We start from the raw sequence: 7,352 nt of genomic DNA on the forward strand, positions 1-7,352 counted from the left end.
TAATGGGTGAGGGTTTCTTACCAATAGAATCGATACCAATGATTTTACCTTTCTCACCACCACCGAAGGAGACACTACCTCATTCAATCCTTGATAGGGTTGCAAATAACTCTTTGTTGCCCGTCATATGATGTGAGCAACCACTATCAAGGTACCACATCTCCTTACGTCATTGCCGTGACGTTCCCTACAAAAGAAGAAGATGAAGGTGTAGTAGCTTTAGGTACCCATGTCTTGGGTCCTTAGTGGTTAGTAGTCTTGGTACCTTTGGGTACCCATATCAATCCATAAAAATCTTGGTTGTCTTTAATTCTACAATGAGTAGAAATGTGTCCATGTCTCATACAATAAGTGCATACAAAATTTCTTTTGTATGTACGAATGTTAGAACCATGAAACCTATTTCTATCATAGTGATTATAGTTAGCATAAGCATGAGTGGGTCTAGTTCTATAACTCTCAATTTCTAATCTTTCGATTTTTTATCTTAATTACTTATTCTCAAAATCGAGATCTCCTAGCAATTCATCTTTTAGAGCAAGAGAAGTTGTTAATTGCTCTAGCTTGATATCACAATAAGCATGCAACTTTTTGAAAGAAGAGTATTCTTTAGACATTCTTTTAAATTCAAAGTTCAACTCTTCTAAAGCCATAGCTATGTCACATTGCATATAGAAAGATTCACTTTCGGCCTCGGATATTACCTCATGTTCATTTGCCATGAAACAAACATTTGGGTCATGAAGAGCAAGTTTGGCTCCTTCTTCATCACTATCCGAATCACTTGGTTCGGATTCTTCCCATCCGGCATACATAGCCTTCTTCTTCTTGTACTTCATGTACTTTTCCTTGAGCTTGGGGCAATCCTTAGCGATGTGACCCGGTTCATTGCACTCAAAACATTTACCTACACGAGAGGAAAACTTGTTGTTAGATCGAGGGTTAAATTTCTTGTTCATTTTTATGAGTCTAGAGATTCTTCTAGAGAGATGAGCCACTTCTCTAGAAAAATCGACTTCACTATCCAATGACGAAGATGAGTTGTCACTAGCTCCTTTGAGAGCTATGGTCTTCAACTTTGGTGACGGCTCCTCAACTTCACGTGATGGCACTTCCTCCTTCTCCTTCCCCTTGAGCTTCTTCTCATGCACTTTGAGCTTTCCGATGAGGCTATCAAGAGCTAAGGTAGTGAGGTCATGAGCTTCCTTAATGGCCGTAGCTTTAGGCTCCCATGTAGGAGTTAAGGAGCGAAGTATCTTGTAGTTCATCTCTTGAATGGATAATTGTTTATCTAGACCATGTAATTCATTGATGATATTAGTAAAACGGGAAAACATAGCATCAATGGATTCATTAGGAAGCATTTTAAATAGCTCATAATCATGCATAAGCCCACTAATCTTAGATTCCTTAACTTGGGGGGTTCCTTCATGTGTGATACATAACTTTACCCAAATTTCGTATGCGGTTGCACACGTGGAAACTCTATTATATTCATTTGGGGAAAGACCACAAATTAAGGCGTTCATGGCCTTAGCATTGAGATTGGCTAGGTGCCTTTCGTCATCGTTCATGTTCCTGACTTTGGACTTCTCTACATATTTCTTTTCTATGAGCTCTAGGATGTCAAGATCAATGCAACGAAGGTAAATTCTTATCCTAGCCTTCCAATAAGCAAAATTGGTCCTGGTGAAGAGTGGTGGTCTAGTGGTGGATTGTCCTTCTAACATATGCATATTCAAAAAAGCCTCCATTGGATCTTTTCTCTAAGGTTGTTAAACCAAAAAACTGATATTGAGACCAATGCTCTGATACCAATTGTTGGACCCTAGAGGGGGGTGATTAGGGTCAAGAGGCTCTAATATACAATAAAAAACAAACACAAGCAAACCACAAAACAGAAATGCAATCAAAGTATGAGAGATAGGGTTAGGAATCGTTATCCTTGACGCGCGATGTGTTAACGAGGTTTGGCCCACTGACCTACGTCCCCGCTCCCCACTCTCGAGGAGAAATCCACTACACACCCGGTTTGGAAGCCAGAACTTTGTCTACACAGCGATCCCACACGATCTCTCACTACACAGTTTGATCTCAACAGATCACACTCCCTCACAGTTGATCTACACAAGATCTCACTCACACAGCAGAAGAAAAGATGCAAGACTCTCTCTTTACACAGCCCCTATGGAAAAGAGAAAGATTACTGAAGCTGGGAAGTGAACACACACAAAACCACAGAGAAAAACACAGAGAACAGGTTTGAAAATTTTTCTCAGGAAGACAGTGTCTCTCTCTGGTTTTTGCAAACGTTAGGTCAAGTTGAAGAGGAAGAAGTCTGGGTTTAAATAGAAGAGATTAAACATTTTAAAAACACAACTCAATCTTCCCAATTAAGAAAATAATCTCTTTTTCAGACCATTACCACAGACTGTGCCAAACACGGTTAAGTGAAAGCACAGCAAACGAGGCAATCGACCATTTGAAAAAAGTCGTGGCTGACCGAAGAAGATTTCGGTTGACCGAAGGGATTTTCGGTCGACCGAAAAAATGCTTCGGTCGACCGATCGAAAAACCGGTCGACCGATCGAAAAACCGGTCGACCGCGAACAACATTAAAAATCCAGAAAACAAGCAAAGCCATCATCGGTCGACCGCGTCGGTCGATCGATATAAAAATTAAGATTTCGGTCGACCGCACCGGTCGACCGACGACCTCTCTGGAGCTCAGTAACGAATGATCATTTGTGCGGTCGACCGGTCCGGTCGACCATATTCTGATGTATTGCAGAAACTGACTTTTTGACTTAACTAAAATATTTGCAAAATATTTATTTGACCTCTGAAAATTATGAAACTTTGTAAAATGTTTTTAATACTAAAAACAAACTGTTTGGAAAAAGAATTTTGCAGATAGGTCCTCATACTTGTGAAAAATAGTATTTTGTGAAAAACGTTTAAAAACATAAGTATGAAAACAAGTATTTTGTGAAAAACGTTTAAAAACATAAGTATGAAAACGTGTGTGTGATTCCCAATAGCTTCAAGTGAAATCAGTAACTTTTTGCCTACATTCTAGCACTAGAGAGAAAATAAAAACTAGCTAATATCCTCACATAGAATAAAGTTCTTGAGTCTTGATATAGCTTTAATTTTGATGAAGCTTCTATATGAATTTGTTGTTCTTGAGATAACATTGCTTCATCATTATGCCTCCTCCTCCTTTAGATATCATCATTGTAGCGTATGTTCCATCCAATCCTCCATTCATGGCACTAACAAGCTTGATAAATGAATTTACTATATTTGCACTCAATAAGCCATTAGTACCGATAATGGTGGTTGTAAAACATCATCAAAACATAAGGGCTAACACATTCTTGTCACGACTTTTCACGACCAGATCATCCACGTAGCATTCGATAGTCTTCCGGAGATGCTCCTAAAAAATCTTTGATAGGACTCTTTGATATGTGGCACCTGTATTCTTTAAGACGAAGGGCATAACTATGTAGTAGAAAACACCGAGGGGTGTTCTGAACACGGTATGCTTTTTATTATTTGGGGGCATCTTTATCTAATTATAACCAAAAAATCCATCCATAAAGGACATTCTCTCGAATCCGCACGTATTGTCAATGATAACACCCATGATGGGAAGAGGGAAATCGTCTTTCGGGCAGGCGGTGTTAAGATCTCTAAAGTCGATAAAAATTCTGATTTTCCCATTCTTCTTAAGGACGGAGACAATGTTGGGAAGCCATTCAGGATGTTGTTTCTCCCTGATGAAACCCAAGTTAATAAGCTTTTTAACTTCGAACTCGATCGCTTCCATGATTTGCGGATGAAACCATCTTTGCTGTTGTTTGACAGGTTTGACATCCGGCTTGATGTTGAGATAGTGCATTGCCACATTTGGATCGAGTCCTAGCATATCCTCATAGTTCCAAGCAAAAACATTGATGTATTCCCTAATGAGGGCAACTAACTCTTCTTTCTCATTTGGTGGGAGGCTATCGCTAACGAATATCGGTGTTCGCGGGGAAAACTGTTGTCTTTTTCATTGAAATAATCGTCATCTTGGGTTACAAAAGATCCGGTCTTTTTTAGATCCGGTTACAATTAAATCAAAGAAAAATAAGAAAAATTACAACTTTCCTTTTGTGAACAAATCGCGAGCTCCTGTTTTGCGGTCGCTCGCTTGTGTGGGTTCTTTGCCAACGCCGGGGTTAATCCGTGGACCACCACGCGATCTAGATCCGGTCGGATCTACACGATTATACGGGTATTATTCCACGAAGGGAATAATAGCCGGGAGGGATTAGTCCACCAAGGGAATAATCGCTCGGATCTCGAGATCTAAGACCAAGCTTAGATCTGGAGTGTGATCTCGTGTAGATCTTAGATCTATTTTTTCTTCCTCTCGAAATCCTGCCTTTTCTGACGTGGATGCTCGCCGAGGATCAGATCCGAATGTGCAAGTCTTCAAGTCTTCAAAGCTCCGAGTTCGCTCTTCAATCCGGCAGAGTTTTGGCTCTTGAAATTCCAACCTTTGAAAATGAGCAATGCCTAGCCTATTTATAGGCTCTCTGAACTGTGCCCGCGCACAGGAAAACGTCGGCCACCTCTGGGTGGCCGGCACTGTGCCGAGCCACCTTGAGGTGGCTCGGCTCTTGGCCAAGCCACCCTGAGGTGGCTCGGCCACCTTGAGGTGGCTCGGTTTGGCCGAGCCCCTCTGGGTTTGCTGTTTTCCGTCGTTTTGTGTTGTGTCCGTTTTCCGGTTCTGTCCGTGATTTGGTTGATTGAGACTCTGATTTGTTGATCTGATTTGGCAGTAAGTCTGATTCCTGATTTGGCAGTAAATCCACTTCTGAGTTCGAGTCCGAAACTGATCTTGATTCGATCGTGATTCGTCCGAGTCTGTTCCCGGTTGGATGACTCGTTGATTCTTTAACACTTGGCTTGATCCCGAACGCGTATGGATGCATTCCGTCGCTTGCGTACGATTCGTCGAACTCGTCGCCTCGTTGGTTCGTCGGTTTATGCCGAACTGTGCTAAGGGACCTATAAGCAATTTTATATGCCTACAGATACCCCCTCCAAAGTATTTCAGTCTCGTTCTTTTATAGAAGAGTCTGGAATACTTTGGATATGATCGTCCCCACCTTTAGTCGGTGTAACGGGACCTTTGGAATGATCTCCGTTCTTGATTCCTTCAATCTTCCAGGTTATTCGGTGCTTTGTCGAATATCTGTAAGAGTTCCGGTGCTGCATTTATTGTCTGACCGTTGTCGGAATTTTAAACTTGGAGTTGATTCCTGATCTTTTAGCTAAACATCGATTGTTGGCGTCGAGTCTTTATTTGCAACGCGTTGTCCGGCGTAGTGTTGTTGAGTTATCCTTAAGAATATTTATAAAAACATATTCTCCAGGAACTTCTCAAACCAAAAATAGGGAATAGTTTATACTCATATACCTTATTGGAGTATTAAGAAGCAGTTTATACTCGTATACTTTTCGGAGTATTAAGAAGCAGTTTATACTCGTATACTTTTCGGAGTATTAAGAAGCAGTTTATACTCGTATACTTTTCGGAGTATTAAGAAGCAGTTTATACTCGTATACTTTTCGGAGTATTAAGAAGCAGTTTATACTCGTATACTTTTCGGAGTATTAAGAAGCAGTTTATACTCGTATACTTTTCGGAGTATTAAGAAGCAGTTTATACTCGTATACTTTTCGGAGTATTAAGAAGCAGTTTATACTCGTATACTTTTCGGAGTATTAAGAAGCAGTTTATACTCGTATACTTTTCGGAGTATTAAGAAGCAGTTTATACTCGTATACTTTTCGGAGTATTAAGAAGCAGTTTATACTCGTATACTTTTCAGAGTATTAAGAAGCAGTTTATACTCGTATACTTTTCAGAGTATTAAGAAGCAGTTTATACTCGTATACTTTTCAGAGTATTAAGAAGCAGTTTATACTCGTATACTTTTCGGAGTATTAAGAAGCAGTTTATACTCGTATACTTTTCGGAGTATTAAGAAGCAGTTTATACTCGTATACTTTTCGGAGTATTAAGAAGCAGTTTATACTCGTATACTTTTCGGAGTATTAAGAAGCAGTTTATACTCGTATACTTTTCGGAGTATTAAGAAGCAGTTTATACTCGTATACTTTTCGGAGTATTAAGAAGCAGTTTATACTCGTATACTTTTCGGAGTATTAAGAAGCAGTTTATACTCGTATACTTTTCGGAGTATTAAGAAGCAGTTTATACTCGTATACTTTTCAGAGTATTAAGAAGCAGTTTATACTCGTATACTTTTCAGAGTATTAAGAAGCAGTTTATACTCGTATACTTTTCAGAGTATTAAGAAGCAGTTTATACTCGTATACTTTTCGGAGTATTAAGAAGCAGTTTATACTCGTATACTTTTCGGAGTATTAAGAAGCAGTTTATACTCGTATACTTTTCGGAGTATTAAGAAGCAGTTTATACTTTTTTTATGCTTTATTCAATTTATGAATTTGTGGGACCACGGGTGAGGGTTCGGACTATAATTTGGCGCCTCGAGCTTATCTTTTAGGGGATAAAAATGTGATCTTTTTTTTTTCTAGATCTGACCTCTTGATTTCTTTTGTAGGCCATTATGTCGCGAGTATCGAGAGGTCGTTTTCCTGCTGCATCGGCTGATGGCGCGCTTCCTTCATATGCTGGTGAGCTACTTTTTTTCCTTGGTGAGGATCGACGCTTTATGGAAATTTTGCAAATTAACCCTCTTCTTCTGAGAATTTGCAAATTAGTCCTTTTACCCCATTTTGCTCTCCTTGGTGAGGCGATCGGGAAAAGCCTTGATTCTCCTTGGTGAGGATCGACGCTTTAAGGATGGGTTTTGCTTGGTCAAAACCACATCTCATAATAAAGGGGGCGTTTTGACGCTGCATCGTGCTTTATAAGGCAGGGATATATTGTCGATATACCCTATCTTATAAATGCGCAATGTGGCCAAATCGTCTCGCCCTTTATAAGGTAATGACTCTATCTTACCAATTTGTAAGATGAGTTCAATTTCCTTTTATATCTGAAATTAACAAACACTTAACTGCTTGTTTTCAGGGGAATATCCTTCCGGAGCCTTTTCATCGCATGCGGTGAATGGACGTCGTGACGAATATTATTCGATGTCTGATGACTTTTCGCCCATTCCGCTTACTTCTCAGTTTGGTCCGGGCACGTCGCCGGAAGTTGCCTAAGTGGTGAAGGAAGGTGGACATCGAGCCCTTCGCCAGCTGATTACATATGCGCCTCTCGTGAAGGATGCCGGTTCCGTTCAGTCTCTCAGGAA

Source organism: Asparagus officinalis, chromosome 7 (genome assembly GCF_001876935.1).
Source record: "Asparagus officinalis chromosome 7, Aspof.V1, whole genome shotgun sequence".
In the NCBI taxonomy this organism is placed as follows: domain Eukaryota; kingdom Viridiplantae; phylum Streptophyta; class Magnoliopsida; order Asparagales; family Asparagaceae; genus Asparagus; species Asparagus officinalis.